General features: G+C 44.1%; 1 protein-coding gene across 2 annotated transcripts in view; it reads left to right on the top strand.

Annotated features, from left to right (window-relative positions):
* Positions 1 to 18,058: 18,058 nt before the first annotated feature.
* NQO1 (NAD(P)H quinone dehydrogenase 1) overlaps positions 18,059 to 20,982 on the top strand; it is a 15,364-nt gene continuing 12,440 nt past the window's right edge. The window contains exon 1 of one of the 2 annotated variants that reach the window (XM_040442961.1): positions 18,059 to 18,475. The gene's annotated coding sequence lies outside the window, so the exon portion shown is untranslated. The remainder of the gene's footprint in view (positions 18,476 to 20,982) is intronic. The other variant, XM_040442960.1, reaches the window with a different exon arrangement.

The raw sequence follows: 20,982 nt of genomic DNA, 5'->3' as shown, positions 1-20,982 counted from the left end.
GCAGGCTCCAGGCTCTGAACCATCAGCCCAGAGCCCGCTGCGGGGCTCGAACTCCCGGACCGCGAGATCGTGACCTGAGCTGAAGTCGGACGCTTAACCGACTGAGGCACCCAGGCGCCCCATAAGTAAACACAGTTCTAAAATAAAAAGGGGCGCCTGGGTGGCTCAGTTGGTTGAGGGTCCAACTTCGGCTCAGGTCATGATCTCACAGTTCGTGGGTTCAAGCCCTGTGTCAGGCTCTGTGCTGACAGCTCAAAAGCTGGAGCCTGATTTGGATTCTGTGTCTCCCTTGTTCGCGCGCTCTCAAAAATAAACATTCAAAAAAAAATTTTTTTGTAATAATAAAAGTATACTTCCAGCTAGATGCCATTTTCTCCCCCTGTTTCATCTTACTCCATATAGAGCATCAGTTTCATGTGTTCCTAATTTACCCTTGTTTTATTCTGCAAAATAGCAAAATAAGAGCATGTGTTTTACATTTTTTTTTGAAGATTTTAAGTGATCTCTACACCCAACTCAAACTCACAACTCCAAGAATCGCATACTCTACCAACCAAGACATCCAGGTGCCCGAACGTTTTCTTACACTACAAGTAATAGGGGCGCCTGGCTACCTGGGTCAGTGAGGCGTGGGACTCGATCTCAAGGTTGTAGGTTTGAGCCTAACCTTGGATGTAGCGATTACTTACAAATAAAATATTAAAAAAATTTAAAAGGTAGGGGCGCCTAGGGCTCCTGGGTGGCTCAGTTGGTTAAGCATCTGAGTTCAGCTCAGGTCATGATCTCATGGTTCATGGGTTCAAGCCCCACATCGCGTTCTGTGCTGACAGCTCAGAGCCTGGAGCCTGCTTCAGATTCTGTATCTCCTCGCTCTTCCCCTCCCCTGCTCACGCTCTATCTCTCTCTGCCTGCCAAAAATAAATAAATGTAAAAAAATTTAAAAAAAATTTTTTTAAGTAAAAGGTAGGGGTGCCTGGGTGGCTCAGTCACTTAAGCATCTGACTTCGGCTCGGGTCATGATCTCCTGGTTCGTGAGATGTAGCCCTGTGTCAGGCTCTGTGCTGACAGTGTGGAGCCTGCTTGGAATTCTCTCTCTCTCCCTCTCTACCCCCCCCCCCCCACTTTCTCTCAAAATAAATAAATACACATTTTTTAAAAAGTTAAATTAGTATACTACTTAAAATTCTTTTTAAGCAGTATAGTAGTATATATATCTTTCCTCACTGGAAATCACTCCATATCAGTTCAAAGAGATCCTCCTTATTTTCATCGGTGGTGAAAAGCTACCAATCCGAGGATTTATTTCATGTTACAGGCTGTGTTAAGTACATCATCTATGTTAGTCCATTTAATCGGCAGGACACTTAACAAGGTATGGGTGCTATTATCTCCAGCGGTCCCCATCTACGAGAGGTTATGTGACTTAAAGTCACGTAGCTTCTGAGTGTCCTGGTCAAGGTTTCAGCTTAGTCCATCTAACATTCTGCAACAAATAGACCAGTGGAGACCATAGGAAACAGGGCGAATACTGGCTCCCTTGCCCTCCATCTGTGTGAAACTGGGTGCAAGCTGATGGGCTGGCTGACACAACAGGATTCTGGGGGTGCGGGAGGAGAGGTGAGTAGGGGCAAGGGCCTGTAAGAATCCTTTTCTCTTTCTCCTCCTCACACTGTCAAAGTTCCAGAAAAGTAGGGGATGATAGAACACCCATGTACCCAATATAGACGGCACTTTTAGTCAACCAACTTGGACAATGGAAACCTGAGTAAGGTAAAAGGGCCCACAGTACCGGCCTGGCTGAATACAAACAGGCCCATGAGATGACCGAACTCAAAATATCCCTAAGCCCTAGCTGACCAATGAGTTATTTACACAGACACAAGTACCAAAAAAGGAAACTTCCTTATGTTCCCTTACCTCCCCACCTTCCCCCTTTAACTACAGCCCCCACCGGGGTGCCTGGGTTGCTCAGTTGGTTAAGCGTCTGACTCTTGATTTCAGTTCAGGTCATGATCTTGAGGTTTGTGAGATCTAGCCCTGAGCTGGGCTCTGCACTGACAGCATGGAGCCTGCTTGGGATTCTATCTCTCCCTCTCTCTCTGCCCCACGTGTTTACTCGCACACACTCTTTTTTCTATCTCTCTCTCTCAAAATAAATAAATAAGCTTTAACTAAGTCCCTAACCATGGCTTCTTAGCAGATGGTCTCTCATTTGCTGTCCAGCCTGCCTTCCCCTTGCGGTGTATTCAGTTAACTACCTCCTTTGTTCTGCCCTGGGTGAATTCTTTCACGGCCTGCACCCAATCCAGTGGCCCCACATTACCCCCACCCCCAACAGCCAGCCTTGTCAAGTCTTAACGTTTCACTCTATTCCTTCCAATTAAGAAAGAAAACATTTCAGGGGCGCCCAGGTGGCTCAGTCGGTGAAGCATCCAGCTCTTGATTTTGGCTCAGGTCATGGTCTCACAGTTTGTGAGTTCGAGCCCGGAGTCAGGCTCAGTGCTGAGAGTGGGGAGGCTGCTTGAGATTCTCCCTCTCTCCCTCTCTGTCTATCCCTCCCCAGTGCATGCACACGTGTACATATGTGTGTTTATGTGTGTGTGCTCTCTCAAAATAAAAAATAAATATTTAAAAAAAACAACAAAAAAAAACATCTCACGTCACAAAAAACTTCTGATTTCTAAGAAAAAAAATTGTTGCAACCATCCAACAAGATAGAGTATTGTGAGAGGAGCTCCAGAGATCTACCGAGGGCCCTGCTAAGTCAGCTAAGTATCAATCAGCACATGGTGTGAAGAGCTTCCTGAGGCAAGGGAGAGACTTACCAGAAAAGAAGCACAAGAAATAATCTCCGGAGCACCCAAAGACGAGGACTAGCCATCTACTCACCACACAGAGTGGAAAACTTCATGATCTGTGGGCACTCAGGAGCCAGAAACTTCTCTCTAGAACCAAAGACTGCTCTAGTCCCACTCAACAAAGCAAATCTCAAAAGGATGCTTCTCTTAGTTCAGTGGCCAGAGCCAGTCCTGTGGTCTCACCCAACCAGATAGGACCACGAAATGCCATCCCAATCAGTGTCTGGAAGGTAGGATGCTAGAAATACTTGGTAAATGGCATTAGTTACAACCACAATTTAGAGATGCATACAAATGGCTTTGAAATAAATTTTTTAGTAGGAAAAAATATGATTAAAGGGGTTGTAAATGCATGCACAGCAAATTGTTAACCCCAGCAGATAGGCCCTTAGGACTACAAGTTTTAAAAACTAAAGAACATCTAAATAACTGCTTTCTTTCACCACTGATAGCTTCTCATTTGCAGATGGGAAGGAGTGGCCTCCTAGTCCCCCACAACTGTAACCCAGAACCAGGATGCAGGGTTCATTTTTACTGATTGGGAATGAGCTCTAAGGCAAAGCAAATCTAGCACGGAAAGAATAAGAGCCCCCTAAGCAAAAGAAACACAGAAGAGAATTTTTAAAAAGATGCGAGGAACGAAGTGGCCTCTGGAGTCTGCCTCAGGAACACAAGGAAATCAGAAACTCCCCAATGATGGCAACATCATACAAGTAATAGTAGAATAGTCACAGAAGAGACCAATGATCCACATATCCCCAAACTCATTCACTTGAAGTCAGTTCCCCCAGACAACTCATCCGCTTCACTTACATACAGAGAAACAAAACTCACGCTAGAACGGAATAAATATTGTTAAAAAGCAAAGTTTGGGGGCACCTGCATGGCTCATTTGATGGAGCATGTGACTCTTAATCTTGGGTTATGAGTTCGAGCCCCACAACAGGATTAAAAAAAAAAAAAAAAAGGCAAACTACAGGAAGTTTTGTTTATACATATGCCGAAACTGAGCTAGCCTTAATACCAAAGGATACAGGCAGATTCAAGTCCTCTGGCCTATGTGAGACACAAAATGAGAACAAATGGTAAGAAGGTAAATTTTGCATCATAAGGGATGCTAATCTGCCTGTCCCCACCAAACCAACCAACCAACCAACCAACCAACAAAAAAACACCTAAAAGGAATGACCACATAGAAATAAATGGATTGTTTCATATAACCTTTTGCCTAAAAAGTTCACAATTCTAACACACAATAATTAAATGTGATATTACAATAATCAAATGATAGAAATTTGGCTGAAATGATATTACTCGGCTGAAATGAAATCTTTGGTTTGGAGTTTAAAAGTACAAAGAATGAAACTCCAATCAGATCCTATATTTTATTTGATTTCCAGAATATCAACGTAGGGAGTGCTTGTTTATAGAAGTTGTACCTGGTAATCTTGACTGCTAGTTCAGAACATTTGAAACTCGTATTTAACCGAAATCCTACTGGCATCCTTGACTGACGCTTTTAATAAGGTGATTAAGTTAGAGATAGGAAAACTGAAGGACTCCATAAAAATCTGAGTTTTCTTCCTGTCCCTGGTTCTGTTCTTGCCAGGACCTGTGCCCCCACCCCACTTTACATATGCTTCAGAATGTACTCATGGTAAGGGTCAAGGAGTTCATGATTCCTCTAGAACAGATGACACCTAAGGAAGGGCCAGGTGAGAAGGACCTGAGGAAGCCAGCATATGTGCATTCCAGATCCAGACTCTAGATATCTCAAAGCCAAAAAACACCCTCTGGTTCCAAGGAATAAAACCTGGGACCTGGTCCTTTTTTTTTTTTTTTTTTTTTTTAATGTTTCATTTCTGAGATAGAGACAGAGTATGAGCAGGGGAGGGGCAGAGAGAGAGGGAGACACAGAATCTGAAGCAGGCTCTAAGTTTCAGCTCAGAGCATGATATGGGGCTCAAACTCGTGAACCATGTGATCATGACCTGAGCAGAAGTGGGATGTTTAGCCAACTGAGCCACCCAGGCGCCCCACTGGTCTTTCAATACATTTGTTTTAATGTTCATTTTTGGAGAGAGAGAGAAAGTGCGTGCAAGCAGGGGAGGGGTAGAGAGAGTGGGGGCACAAAGGATCCGAAGCAGGCTCTGCGATGACAGTGGAGAGTCTGATGTGGAGCCCAACTCACAAACCGTGAGATCGTGACCTGAGCTGAAGTTGGACACTCAACCAACAGAACCACCCAGCCTCCTCCCCTGCTCTTTGTTCTACCTGATTCAGTGATGTCGGAGAGGACACGTACACCAGACCACAATCCTCAGTAAAAACCCCCAGGCTCCGAACAAACCTGAGACTCACGCTCCTTTCTTTTCTGAGTCTCCCAGATGCTCCGTCTGTATCTGTTCTCTCTAGATCTTTAAGCTGTGCTGGCTCACCTTTCGTTTCCATCCTGCATGAAGCCAAGGACCCTCTTGGCTGATCCTGTGGGATTCCCTCCGGGTCCCTGGACCCAGCTCACCAGCATCATTCTCTATTACCGTCTTCTTTAGTAACAAGATATAGTTAATAGTACGTTGTTAGTGACATTTCCAAAACATCCCCCAGGGAAGCAGTACCCCTGTAATCCACAATCAAGCAGTATATGCGTTAACTCCGGCACATCACGAAGAGTATCCCCAAATTTACTTGTTATTTTTACCCCAGTATGCACAGACAGGGAGAGAGTGGAAACATATGCTGTGTTTAGATCACTGTGTTTGTGTGTTCACATGTATGGAGGTCAGTTGTCATAAATGCAACCTTTTTGCCTTATTAAGACATTATTTTTTAAAATATGTTAATATTTATTTTCTAGAGACAGAGAGCAAGCAGGGGAGGGGCAGAGAGAGAGGGAGATAGAGAATCTGAATCAGGCTCCAGGCTCTAAGCTGTCAGCACAGAGCCTGATGCGGGGTTTGAACTCATGAACTGCAAGATCATGACCTGAGCCGCAGTCGGATGCCCAACTGACTGAGCCATCCAGGTGCCCCTAAGACATTATTGAGACTGTAATTTTGAGATCTATGATGACAAGGAAGTGTGGCGCACATTTCCTAGTAACTGCTCAGATGTCTTAGGAACTAGGTGACATTTGTCTTTCCTCACCCTTCACGAAGCTCATTGCCTGGATCTTGAATGATGTTTAATAAATGCTTGTGGAACTGAATGCTTGACTCAGACCAGTCTAGACAAAATAAAGAATCAAGAGACAGGGAATGCTTTCCCCTAACGTCTCCTGTAGTTTGCTCTTGGAAATTACAAGTGAGTCCCCTATCCCCGAAGGTGTTTGTGCACAAGCTGAAGAATTACTAATGGGACGTGGGACAAAAAGGATCAAGCACTTAAATTCTGTGATCGGATCCCAGAACTCAGTTTACTGTATCAGATGAAATCTCTTCACAACAAGTGCATGATGCATGTCATCTCAAGAGAAATGTCAGTCTAACCAGAGTTGTCAAAGCCCAACAGAACATGACCTATTTGGCACAATATATAGCCTGACAGAGTTCTGGCAGAGCACACGGGGACACAGAAGTCCAGCCTAAAAGTGCGTGTCCTGTACAACAGTGATCCTGGCAGTGAGACAGGAGAGCAGGAAGGGATGATGTTTACAGGAGAAGAATCATTTCTCCCCTAATACCAAAGACCTGTTCCCTCCAGGGATACTTGGCGGTAGCCACGGGAACCACTGAGGACAACAGATGCCCAGGTGTCCAGAAAGGCCCATGTGGCTCTGAGCTATTGCACAAAGTCCATCATCCACAGCAAGGGGGCTTTGGGGATTTCTTTTGCAAAAAAGGAGGCACCCAAGTGCAGAGGCAGTGTCTTAGCAGGTAACTAATTAGGCTGTTTGTGTTCTTTCATCAGGAGGAAAATGAGGGACTCCTGAGGTTTCTCCTACCTCTGCTTTTTATCTCTAGATAATGAAGACCATCACAAAGTTTCTACAGCTCCAGGGTGCCGGCTGCTCCCTGACGATGTGGCAGAGACCTTGAGGACATGGTTTTCAGTAGACACACAAGCCTCCAGTCCAGGGACAAGCCTGCTCAGAGAACTGCATGGGAATTGCACAATTCTGAACCGACAGCCAATTAAAGCTGGAGGGACCTTTAAGGCAATGCAGCTGAATCCTATATTGTTTCAGTTGCAACCAGAGCTCACCCAGAAGAGTATATGGGGCTTGAGCTACACTCAAGAATCCTGACTCTGAGTCGGAGCGCCCTGAGCTCAAATTCTGCAAGACACCACTGAGCAGCTGTATGGCCGCAGACACGCCATATTAGCACTTGGAACATTAGTTCCCTTATCTCTTATCCCCAAAACATCCCCCAAACATTTTATTCCCTGACATCATACACAAAAATTACTGCAAAGTAGATCACAGATCTAAATAGAAGAGCTAAAATTATAAAACTCACAGAAAAAAACAAAAACCCATAGGTATAAATCTTTGGTTAGGCAATGATTTCTTAGATAAGACACAAAGAACATGTGCTAAAAGGATCCTAAGTTAGACGTCATCAGAATTAAAAGACACCACTGAGAAAATAAAAACACAATCCAAACAATGGGAGAACATATTTGCAAGTCACGTATCTGATCAGGAACTTGTATAAAGGGACACCTGTCTGCCTCAGTCTGCCTCAGTCTGTCTTTTTGATCTCTTTTGATCTTGCGACTTTTGATCTCAGGGTGAATTCAAGCCCCACATTGCGTGCAGAGATTACTTTAAAAAAAAAAAAGGGGGGGCGCCTGGGTGGCTCAGTCGGTTAAGCGGCCGACTTCGGCTCAGGTCATGATCTCACGGTCCGTGAGTTCAAGCCCCGCGTCAGGCTCTGTGCTGACAGCTCAGAGCCTGGAGCCTGTTTCAGATTCTGTGTCTCCCTCTCTCTCTGCCCCTCCCCTGTTCATGCTCGGTCTCTCTCTGTCTCAAATATAAATAAATGTTAAAAAAAAAAATTAAAAAAAAAAAGGAACTTGTATAAAGAACCCTCACAACCCAATAAAAAAGACACCCCAATTTAAAAATGTGCAAACCGGGGCGCCTGGGTGGCTCAGTCGGTTGAGCATCCGACTTCTGCTCAGGTCTTGATCTCGCAGTCCTTGAGTTCGAGCCCCGCGTCGGGCTCTGTGCCGACAGCGCAGAGCCTGGAGCCTGCTTCAGATTATGTGTCTCCCTCTCTCTCTGCCCCTCCCCCATTCATGCTCTGTCTCTCTCTGTCTCAAAAATAAATAAACGTTAAAAAAAATTAAAAAAAATAAAAATGTGCAAAGCAATTAAACATTTCTCCAAAGATATATAAATGTCCAACAATTATAAGAAAAGATGTGCAGTGTCACTAGTCATTGGGAAAATCTAACTCAAAACCACAATGAGTTACCACTTCACACACACACACACACACAGCTACAGTGAATGAGACAATACAAATGTTGGTGAGGAGAAATTCTAACACACTTTGCTGGGAGCAGCATAGAAGAGTGCAGCCACCTTAGAAAGCACTTTGGCAGTTTCTCATGTGTTAAACATAACGTCATCAGCAATCCTTTTGTCTTTTTTCCTTAAAGTTGATTTATTTATTGAGAGGGAGAGGAGAGAGAATCCCAAGCAGGCTCTGTGCCAGATCCCATGAACCGTGCCGTGCGATCATGACCTGAGGTGAAATCACGAGTTGGAAGCTTAATCAACTGAGCCCCCCAAGCCTCCCTTAACTCTTAAACATATATTAAACACTAGTCCTCTCCTGTCATTTTCCATTCCTAGAAAAAAATGCTTAAAACCATTGTGTGTAATGGTTCCAGGGGCTACTATTACCTTCTAATTATATGCTTTTGCCTGTTTCTTCATTTATCAACTTTACACAGTATCCGTACACTTTGTATTTTAAAATAGAAAATCTGGTTTATTTACAGTCAAGGCAAGGACCAGAAGCACTTGCCTCTGGCACAAAATTTAAAATGCCAGAAAACTCAGGAATCAAAAGGTTTCAATACAACATTTTAGAGGTCAAATTAATGAAAAATGTCTACGATGAAAAAAAATACATTAAAATGTTAAAAATAAGACAACAGGCCCCAAATGGAATGGTTTATGCTAAGTTCCTTGCCTCTAAACCTAGACTTAATTTGTTATTTATCCCGGAAATGAAATCTTAAACCAGACAATCAGGAAATGCCATGTTAGCGCTTCTAAGATGATCTGCCTGTTAGAGCCTGAAGGAAAGTCGCCTAACAATAACCAACCCACTTTGTTTTTTATTTAAATTTTAGTTTGTTAATATCCTGTGCAGTATTTGCTTCATATAACTTCCTGGTTCCTGCTCCCTTCTGCCCACACAAGTCTTTCATTTTATACAGTTCTTCAGAGCTTTTATCTGCTAGCTTGGATGGTGCCCAATTCATGAATAAATGCAGGTGAATAAAGCCAGTAAGCGCTTTAAAGCATCCCCAGCTGAATTTTGTTTTCTGAACTCTTTTTTTGGGGGGGTGGGGGACACCTGGGTGGCTCAGTCAGTTAAGCATCTGACTTTGGCTCAGGTCATGATCTCAAGGTCCATGAGTTCTAGCCCCACATCGGGCTCTGTGCTGGCAGCTTGGAGGCTAGAGCCTGATTTGGATTCTGTGTCTCCCTCTCTCTGATCCTCCTCCATTTGCACTTTGTCTCTCTCTCAAAAGTAAACAAACATTTTTTAAAAATTAAAAAAGTAAACTTTAAAAAAAATGTTTATTCATTTTTAAGAGAGAGACAGAGACAGAGCATGAGTTGAGGAGAGGCAGAGAGAGAGGGAGACACAGAACTGGAAACAGGCTTCAGGCTCCACACTGTCAGCACAGAGCCCTACACGGGGCTCTAACACACAAACCGCGAGATCATGACCTGAGCCAAAACTGGACACTTAACCAACTGAGCTACCCACGTGCCCCTGAATTTTATAAAAAAAAATTTTTTTAATGTTTATTTATTTTCTGAGAGAGAGATTGACAGAGTGTGAGCAGGGGAGAGGCAGAGACAGAGAGGAAGACACAGAATCTGAAGCAGGCTCCAGGCTCTAAGCTGACAGCATAGACCCCGACGCAGGGCTCGAACCCACAAACCATGAGATCATGACCTTAGCCAAAGTCGGACGCTCAACCGACTGAGCCACCCAGGTGCCCCTGAATTTTGTTTTTTTTGACAGTTTTGGTGGTAGTGATGGGAACAAAGGGAATCTGCTGACATCTTCAAAAACAAGAAACACAGGTGTTGGTACCTGCCAACTCTGGGAGTCTTCTTTCTTGCCATTTCTGAGGTTCATGACCAAGTTCCTCTTGGATCTGAGTTCTGCTCTCTTTGCCCTGAATTCCTGATCTGATTGGCTTTCCAGTCCGGGGTTAACAGGTCAGAGAGGCAGTTCTTGCAAAATGCCAGTCCTTAGCTCTTGGGTAGCTCATGGTCCCAGTCCATGGCAGGTCAGCTTGAGCAGGCAGATGATTCCACCCAGAATCTGAGTCACTAGCCCCGGTGAGTTCAGTCCCTATGTATTGGGGTCTGCTGGTTCAGTCCAGAGTTCCACTCAGGAAGCTGCTGGTGGTGTGTACTTAAAGTCTTCTCTTGGCCAGTCTACAGTACCATCTTTTTCTGGAACTGTGGAGTCCAGAAACTGGTACTGTGGAAAGCAGAGTTTCTGGTTACTGCTGGAGTCCACACTTCCATTTCTGTGGTTCTTGTTGGCTTCTGTTCGTGTACAGATGGGGTAAAAGAATAACAGCTCTGTCGTGGGAACCTTGGAAGCCAAAGCCACAAAATTGTTGGCCATGGGTGGAGCGCTGAAAAGCACCTGGAGTACTCTCTCCCTAACTGTAAGAATCCTGTGCTAGGACAAGGTGGTCATGGAATTGGTTGGATTGACACTAAGTCATCCACCAACCTCAAGAAAATTTCCTGGTGACAACACACACTGTAAATGTTTTTTAAAAATATTTATTGGGGGGGGGGGCGGAGAGAATGGGTGGAGGAGGGGCAGATAGAAGGAGAGGAAGAATCCTAAGTAGGCTCCACAGTGTCCCCACAGAGCCTGACACAGGGCTTGATCTCATGCACAGTGAGACCATGACCTGAGCAGAAATTGAGAGTTGGACGCTTAACCGACTGAGTCACCCAGGTGCCCTACGCTGTAAAACACTTCAAATCCCCAACCCGGAGATAAGTTAAATGATGGATATTTATCAAGCATCTAAATCATTTTCAAGTAGGATAAAATACGCAAACATGAATTACTCAATTTAAGTTTATTGACTTTTGGCTTCCTTTTACAGATGAACTGAAGATATTTACACCTAATAGTAGCTATGTTTTGTGCCACATTGAAAACTTTACTGTGAGGAAGAATCTACTACTAGAAATTGTAAAGTGCATGTACAAATGTACCAATCCAATCACTGGATCTTCACTGGATGCTAGTGTAACAGATAAGTCCATGGTTGCTTCCTTCTTAGTTTTCACTAGGAATAAAGGATTCTAATTTATGTAATTTATGTAATAAAATTTACTACACAAATGTATGTAATAGATTTATAAAATAGGTTTATGGAATTAAATATGTATTAAATATATACATAAATGAAATATGTATTAAATAAATTATGTAATTTATGTAATTAAAACCGTTTACTATAGCTGTTATGGCAAACAGTATGGTGATTGCTCAAAAAATTAAAAATGGAACCACCATAGGAGCACCTGGGTGGCTCAGTCGGTTAAGCGTCCGACTTCGGCTCAGGTCATGATCTCGTGGTCTGTGAGTTTGAGCCCCACGCTGGGCTCTGTGCTGACCGCTCAGAGCCTGGAGCCTGTTTCAGATTCTGTGTCTCCCTCTCTCTGACCCTTCCCCGTTCATGCTCTGTCTCTCTCTATCTCAAAAATAAATAAACGTTAAAAAAAAGTTTTTTTTGAAAAAAAAAAATGGAACCACCATATAATCTGGCAATCCCACTTCTAGGTGTATATCTGAAGGATTTGAACCCGGTTTCTCAAAGGGATCTCTGCACACCCATGTTCATTGCAGTATTCACAGTAGCTAAGATATGCAAACAATATGTCTGTCAACAGATGAGTAGATGAAGAAGATAAACACATACACAATAGACTATTATTCAGACATAAGGGGCACCTACATGACTCAGTTGCTTAGGCATCCAACTATTGATTTCAGCTCAGGTCACCATCTGGAGGTTCATGAGAGCCAGCCCTGAGTCGGGCTTTGTGCTAAATCGCAGAGCCTGCTTGGGATTCTTTTTCTCTCCCTCGCTCTCTGCCCCTCCCCCACTTGTGCGTGCTCTCTCTCAAAATAAACATTTTTTTAAAATTCACTTCCTTTGACAGATCCCTACTGCCCTGGTTAAGGGTATGGTTTGGAACCTGCCCTTAACTCTTGAAGGCATTGCACAGTCTGCTGCTGAAGCATAAGCTGCCCAGTAAAAATCCCTAGACTCTCTGGACAAAGTTGGGTTTTTTTGGTTGTTGTTGTTGTTAATTTTTTAATGTTCTTTTATTTATCTTTTAGAGAGACAGAGCATGCATGGGAGAAGGGCAGAGAGAGAGACACACACAGAATCCGAAGCAGGGTCGAGGCTCTGAGCTGGTAGCACAGAGCCCAATGTGGGGCTCGAACTCAGGAGCCATGAGATCATGACCTGAGCCAAAGTCCGACAGTTAATGGACTGAGCCACCCAGGTGCCCCTCTCTCAAAAGCTTTAAATGTACACTTGCCGTCATCTATCACCGAGCAAATGATCTCCTTAAGACTAGAATATCAGAAAAGAATCCAAGAGCATGACTAACTTAAAGAATGTGAACCCACTGCTGTAGGACCTGTGAATCGCACAGATCCAGCAATTTTTGCATTTTTTACCCTATCACTCAGGCTGAGTCTGACCAAAGGGTATAACTGTTAAAGGGTATAAATGATTAAAAGACAACCGGGGAACACCTGGGTGGCTCAGTGTGTTAAGTGACCTACTTGGGCTCAGGTCATGATTTCACGGTTCGTGGGTTCCAGCCCTGCGTCAGGCTCTGTGCTGACAGCTTAGAGCCTAGAGCCTGCTTCAGATTCTATGTCTCCATCTCTCTCTGCCTCTCCTCTACTTGTGCTCTGTCTCTCTCTCTCTCAAAAATAAACAAGCATTAAAAAAATGATAATAATAATAAAAAGACAACTGGCCCAAAATGGAGTCACTTACGCTTAGCCTCAAGTCACCAAACAGACTTAATTACAGTTTCAGCTCACCTTGAACTGGAATCTTAAATGAATCAGTCAGGTATGGCCTGATCAGCACTAGGTAGGTAATCTACCTGATAGACTCCCACCATTCCCTAAAGGAAAGCAACCTCAAAAAAAAACAAAATAAAACAAAACAAAACAAACAGGGGTGCCTGGGTGGCTCAGTCAGTTAAGTGTCCCCAACTCTTGATTTCAGCTCAGGTCATGATCTCATGGTATGTGGGATGGAGCCTCGTGTTGGGTTCTGTGCTGACATCACAGAGCCTGCTTGGGGTTCTCTCTCTCTGCCCCTCCTATGCTCTCGCTCTCAAAATAAATTAAAACTTAAAAAAAAATCCAGTTTTCACCAAGTTTAACTTCCCATTCCTTTCTGTCTATAAAATTCTTTTCATTTTGCATAGCTCCTCAGAGCTCTGTTCTACCTGCTAGATCAGATGCTGCCTGATTCGTGAATCATTGAATAAAGTCAATAAGATCTTTAAAATGTACTTAGTTGAATTTTGTTTTTTTAACAACATAAAGAATGAATCAGTATTAAGTGAGTCCTCATTTTTCTTTAGGCTCAATATGGCTTGGTTTGGCACTGGTACTGATCTTTACTTAACATTTTTATATTTTGTTTATCATGACTTTCCTTTCTGCAAATTGATTTTCAAAAATATTCTGTTAAACAGTTATTTATGGGGGCATCTGGCTGGCTTAGTCTGTAGAGCATGTGACTCTTGATCTTGGGGTTGGGAATTTGAACCCCACATTGGGGGTAGAGATTACTTTTTTAAAAATCTTAAAAAAATAAGATCTTAACCCTCAGCGACCACTGGTCTATTCTCCAATCTATAGTTTTGCCTTTTTCAGGATGTCATATACATAAAGTCATATAGCTTTGACTCTGGTTTCTTTCACATAGCAAAATGCTTTAGAAATTCATCCCTGTTGCTATGTGCATCAAGAGTAATTCCTTTTCGGACTTCAAGCTGTATTACAAAGCTGTAATCAACAAGACAGTATGGTACTGGCATAAAAAGACGCTCAGATCAATGGAACAGAATAGAGAACCCAGAAATGGACCCACAAACATATGGCCAACTAATCTTTGACAAAGCAGGAAAGAGCATCCAACGGAATAAAGGCAGTCTCTTCAGCAAGTGGTGCTGGGAAAACTGGACAGTGACATGCAGTAAAATGAACCTGGACCACTTTCTTATACCACACACAAAAATAAACTCAAAATGGATCAAAGACTTAAATGTAAGACAGGAAGCCATAAAAATCCTAGAGGAGAAAGCAGACAAAAACCTCTTTGACCGTGGCTGCAGCAACTTCTTACTCAACATGTCTTTGGAGGCAAGGGAAACAAAAGCAAAAATGAACTACTGGGACCTCATCAAAATAAAAAGCTTCTGCACAGCAAAGGAAACAATCAGCAAAACTAAAAGACAACCGACGGAATGGGAAAAGATATTTGCAAACGACATATCAGATAAAGGGCTAGTATCCAAAATCTATAAAGAACTTATCAAACTCAACACCCAAAAAACAAATAATTCAGTGAAGGGGCAAAAGACATGAATAGACACTTCTCCAAAGAAGACATCCAGATGGCCGACAGACACATGAAAAAATCCTCAATGTCACTCATTATCAGGGAAATACAAATCAAAACCACAATGAGACACCACGTCACACCTGTCAGAATGGCTAACATGAACGACTCAGGCAACCACAGATGTTGGTGATGATGCGGGGAAAGAGGATCTCTTTTGCCCTACTGGTGGGAATGCAAACTGGGGCAGCCACTCTGGAAAAAGTATGGAGACGCCTCAAAAAATTAAAAATAGAACTACCCTATGACCCAGCAATTGCACTACTAGGCATTTATCCAAGGGATACAGGTGTGCTGTTTCGAAGGGACACATGCACCCCAACGTTTATAGAAGCACCATCAACGATAGCCAAAGTATGGAAAGAGCCAAAGTATGGAAAGAGCCCAAGTGTCCATCGATAGATGAATGGATAAAGAAGATGTGGTGTGTATAGACAATGGAGTGTTACTCGGCACTCAAAAAGAATAAAATCTTGGGGCGCCTGGGTGGCGCAGTCGGTTAAGCGTCCGACTTCAGCCAGGTCACGATCTCGCGGTCCGGGAGTTCGAGCCCCGCGTCAGGCTCTGGGCTGATGGCTCGGAGCCTGGAGCCTGCTTCCGATTCTGTGTCTCCCTCTCTCTCTGCCCCTCCCCTGTTCATGCTCTGCCTCTCTCTGTCCCAAAAATAAATAAAAAACGTTGAAAAAAAAATTTTAAGAATAAAATCTTGCCATATGCAACTACATGAATGGAACTAGAGGGTATTATGCCAAGCGAAATTAGTCAGAGAAAGACAAATATCATATGACTTCACTCACATGAAGACTTTAAGATACAGAACAGATGAACACAAGGGAAGTGAAGCAAAAATAATATAAAAACAGGCAGACTCTTAAATATGGAGAACAAACAGAGGGTTACTGGAGGGGTTGTGGGAGGGGGGATGGGCCAAATGGATAATGGACATTAAGGAATCTACTCTTGAAATCACTGTTGCACTATATGCTAACTAACTGGATGTAAATTAAAAAAATAAATTTTTAAAAAAGAGTAATTCCTTTTTATTGCTGGGTGTTGTTGGGTTGCATGGATGCCCCATAGGTTATTCATAGATTCACTCGTGAGAGGAGATGTGGGTCTTTTCCAATTTTGGGACTACTATGAATAAAGGGGTTAAAATATTAATGTACAGATTTGGGGTAAATATAAATTTTCTTTTCTCTAGGGCAAGTATCTAGGAATGGAATTTTTGGTCACCTGGTCGGTCCATGTTTAACTTTACAAAAGATTAATAAACTGTCCTCAGAGTCACTGTACCCTTTTGCATTCCCACTGGCAATGATTTAAGAGTTTCCATTTCTCAGAATCCCTGCCAACATGCTTGGTATTGTCATTTGAAAAATGTCTTAGCTGTTCTAATGTCTTAGCAGTGTTAGCTCATCGTGGTTTTACTTTGCATGTTCCTAATGACAATGCACATTATTTCATGCACCTGTCTCCTGAATAGCCTCTCTGGTAAAGTGTCTGTTAAAATCCTTCCGAATTTTTTGTCTGTTTGTTTTCCAGTGTTGAGTTTTTAGAGTTCTTTATGCATTCTGCATATAGTTTTCATTGGATATATGATTTTTAAGTATCTTCCCCAGTCTTTGCCTTGTCTTTTTATTGTCTTAACGCTATCTTTACAGAGCAAGGTTGTGTAATTTTGATCAAATTCAATTAATAATTATGCTTTTGGTATCATAGTAAAAATTCTTTGCCTAACCCCCCCCCCGCCAAATCTTTAAAAATAATGACTTAACAGTTATTTATCTTGATTACTGAGTTGTTGGGGTTTTTTGCAACCCCTTAAATTTTGCAAACCTCACTTTAAGAGTGTACTTCCCACCTTCTCTCTAAATTTTCTTAGTTACCATTTCTAATTTTTTTGACGGTTACACTTTAAACTTCTTTTTCTTTTTCCTTCCCCTTTGACAGCGTGGGCATATCTCAGAGATTTGACAGGTCTGGGAGCAAAAAATGCAATAAAGCAAGTCAAATTAATTTTTTGGTTTCCCTACACATATAAAAATTATGTTTACGCCATACTTAGTCTATTAAGTGTGCAATAGCACTAACAATGTACATACCTTAATTTAAAAATACTTCATTGTTGGCGTGCCCGGGTGGCTCAGTTGGGTAAGCATCTGACTTGGGCTCAGGTCGTGATCTCACAGCTCATGGGTTCGAGCCCTGCATTGGGTTCTGTGCTGACAGCTCAGGGCCTGGAGCCTGCTTTGGGTTCTGTGTCTCCCTCCCTCTTTGCCCTTTCCCTGTTTGCGTGCCGTCTCTCTCTCTCTCAAAAATGAATAAACATTTAAAAAATTTTTTTAATAAAAATACTTCCTTGTTTAAAAATGCTCATCAGGGGCGCCTGGGTGGCTCAGTCGGTTGGGCGTCTGACTTCGGCTCAGGTCATGATCTCGTGGTCCGTGAGTTCCAGCCCCGCGTAGGGCTCTGTGCTAACAGCTCAGAGCCTGGAGCCTGTTTCAGATTCTGTGCCTCTCTCTCTTTCTGACCTTCCCCCATTCATGCTCTGTCTCTCTCTGTCTCAAAAATGAATAAACGTTAAAAAAAATGCTCATCATCTGAATTTTCAGTGAGTTATAATCACTAATCACAGATCATCATACCAAATTTAATGAAAAGGTTCGAAACATTTCAGGAAATTGCCAACACGTGACAGAGACACAACATGGGCAAATGCTGTGGGAAAGGGGGTGATGTGGATTTGTTCAAAGTTTATACAAACTTTCAATGTATAAAAAAATGCAGTACCTGTAAAACACAGTAAGACATGCACAGTACAACCCATAGGATGAAGACTTTACTATAACTTTCACTTGGTAGGGATTTAAAACTTTTCTCTCTGCTCTGGTCAGCTGCCTAAAGTCAGCCTTTGTAAAGCCAGTCAACTTTCCTTCGTCTTGGCTATTCTTTAAATGCTTCCCTGTTACTTATCTCTCCAGCCAGCCTTGGACTAAACCATTTAGATTCCCATTCTGAGGAGCAGGGGTTTGCACCCAGCGAAGTGCGTCCTTTGAGACTCCCCAGTGCACAATGTGAACATTGCAAAGGAAGAAATGAATTCCCTTTTCCTGGAACACGTCTCCTAAGTACCTCGGCCCTCCAAATCTAAGTCCAGAGTCACAGTGACTCAGCGAATCCGAGGCTTAAGGACCACACCCAGCACACCCTTCTCTTTGCTCACCCCATTCCGTGCGGAGGCAATTTCCCAGGACTGGGAGAGGCTCGCGGGGCGCGCTGGGACTCCACCGGAAACTTCCCCCTGCTGTCCCCAGGTGCTTCCTGGACAGGGTCCACATGGGCCTGCCTCCCACCCGCACCCAGACTCTTTAACTGCACCCTCCCGTCCCATATCCCACGCGTACCCAGGGCACCCTACTCCAGTCCTCAGACCCCCCTCCCTTCCCTGAAGAGCAGCCACAGCACGCCCCGCCCTGCGCCTCAGGGGCAAGCAGCCGGCTCCACCCCGGGAGGCTGAGCCCCAAGCGGGCCGGCGCGAGTTGCTATAAAGTGGCCGGCGCTCTGCAGGCTGCACGCCCAACCTCCCGAGGTGCAGCCCCAGCCGCTGCTTGACTGCTGTCCCCCACCCCCCAAAGCGAGGATTCGGCGGCGGCCAGGGTCGCCCTGACAACCAGCAGCGCAGCCAATCAGCACAGCCGGAGCCCTGGCTGGTGAGTGCCGCGTCCGGGAGCTGAGGCACCCCCAGGCCTCAGCTGTCTGCAAGGATCCTGGAGGGGCTTAGAGCTCAGTTTTTCTCCTGGATTCAAAACTGAAAAAGCGAGAGCGTTAGGATCCCAGGTTGAGCCCTAATCAGACACCGGGGGAAGGGGAGCTCCTGTTTTCTACCCCATACCCACAAACTTAGGTGGGCATTTAACAGAGACTTGACCTTGGAAGCAGAAAATTTCCTCCAAAACAGGTCAGAAACCGGCCGTTGTCAATGGCCAAATCTGGTCCACTGGCACACCTTGATTGGCCTTATAGAATTTAAAATATTTTGGAATAAGTTGCTGATATTTATAGTAAATATAGATTATTTAATTTAAAAATGTGAATTCCCTGCTTCGGGAGGAAAATTGAAAGATCTGGTGAGGAGTGTGCTGGAACTGGGGAACCTGTACCCTTTAGTTGGATAGAGACCATCCCAGGCTGCCTGACCAGGAGACCTTTTTTTTTTTTTTTAAAGTTAATTTATTTGTTTTGGAGAGAAAGCATGAGTAGGGGAGGTGGGGGGGGAGAGAGAGAGAGAAAGAGAGAGAGAGAGAGAGAGAGAGAGAGAGAGAGAGAAAGAGAGAGAGAGAGACAGAGAGAGAGACAGAGAGAGAGAGAATATCCCAGGCAGGCTGCAGGCTGTCAGTGCAGAGCCTGACTCCACGCTTGATCCCACCAACCGAGAAATCATGACCTGAGCTGAAACCAGGAGTCAGGAGCTCAAGAGACTGAGCCACCCAGGTGCCCCTGTTCAGGAGACATTTTTGTCTGTGATCCTTGGATGGGGCAGACCCGATCCCTGTATCGGGTTCATTTCAGTGGCAGAACCTCCGCTCTCCACCATCAAGCTAAGGGGACATTACAGGTCACCACAACTTTATCTGATGCCTCTAAGACACCCCAGCTGCAGCCCCTGCAGGGGCAGGGGGCTCTGTTTACCAGAGAGCCTCATTCCAAGATGGGGCAGTGCTAGTGTTTAGAAAGCCATTTCTTCAATTGGGACACAACTCTACCTTTTTGTCATTTCCTTCCCTGTGAGCCTGTTCTTTCTGAAGACACACATACACCTAGAGAATCTCCGCCTGCCACAAGTGAGGGGATGAGACTGCTGTTTGCTGTTGACAACCTACAGTTAGAATCTCTGTGAAAAGGGCTGAGCTGGGGACTGGAAGCCCACCCAGAGTTTCTGGAAGCCTGGAGGAGAAGCATCTGGGAGAGACTGCTGGGTAGCTCACAAGGTTTCCTGCATGCACGATAGAGGCTGTTTCTATTTCATTTTTCTTATGTTTATTCATATTTGAGAGAGAGAGACATAGTGTGAGCAGGGGAGGGCCAGACAGAGAGGGAGGGAGACACAGAGTCCAAAGCAAGCTCCAGGCTCTGAGCTTTCAGCACAGAGCCCGACGCGGGGCTCGAACCCATGAACCAGGAGATCATGACCTGAGCCAAAGTCAGATGCTTAACCTACTGGGCCACCTGGGCACCCCTCTATATCATTCTTCTGCTGGCCTGAAGACACCAGCACAGTATAGGGCAATCTTACGGAATATTCTGTACTTATGTGTAACTTAAAAAAAAAAGGGGGGGGGAGAATGAGAAAATGGAATGATTTGGACCTTGTTTAACTAGTATTAACTGTATCCAGCTAAGTCTTGACATTAATGGAAGCATCCAGAGCATTTGTTTGTGACTACTGGGTTCCTCTGACTGGCAGGCATGCATTCCGTGAGGAACCCAGGGAGCCCGGAAGGCAGGAACAAAATGCATGAAACTGACAGGAGAGCTTGCCCTTATTCCACTTGTAACAGGTTTTCCTTGATTGCTTATTCTTCCTGCCAAAATGATCATGTGGGCAATCTATCTTTTACTGTTAAATAGATCTAGATGTGCTTTACATTAAAACAATGTACCACCATCCCTTTCTTTCTCTGCCAGCTTTATCTTTCCCCATGTTCCCCAGAACATTGAGTTCTGTGTTGGTCTTCAATGAAACTGCAGGTTGACCGAGTCCTGTTCAATCTGGAATGTCAGTGAATGCTTGGTTTCAGGTTGGCCTGCGGTTGGAGGCAGAGAATTGTAGGAATGTTAGAGTAACAGAGGAGGACAGAGACCAGCTCCCCCGAAACATTTGGGATACTTTGGCCACCAGAATGTATGCTCTACGAAAAAAAAAGATTTGTGTCTCTTTTGCACACGGATGTATCCTAAATGCCTAGAGCAGTGCCTGGTGGATACAGGTGCTCAGTAAACCCTGGTCAGGAGGCTGAGACAAAGAGTTAGGGAGACCATGACCAGGGCTCATGCTAGGGTGGACGTGCTGGGGGGAACAGAACCCAAAAGATGGTGGGGAAGGAGCCAAACTATGGAGAGAGCCCAAATGTCCATTGACTGATGAATGGATAAAGAAGATGTGGTATGTTTGTGTGTGTGTGTATGTATGTGTGTGTATATATATATATATATACAC

The sequence above is a fragment of the Herpailurus yagouaroundi genome, unplaced genomic scaffold (assembly GCF_014898765.1).
Source record: "Herpailurus yagouaroundi ecotype Mexico unplaced genomic scaffold, PumYag 190, whole genome shotgun sequence".
Lineage (NCBI taxonomy): Eukaryota > Metazoa > Chordata > Mammalia > Carnivora > Felidae > Herpailurus > Herpailurus yagouaroundi.
The sequence above is the reverse complement of the archived record's forward strand: the minus strand, read 5'-3'. Positions and strand labels throughout refer to the sequence as shown.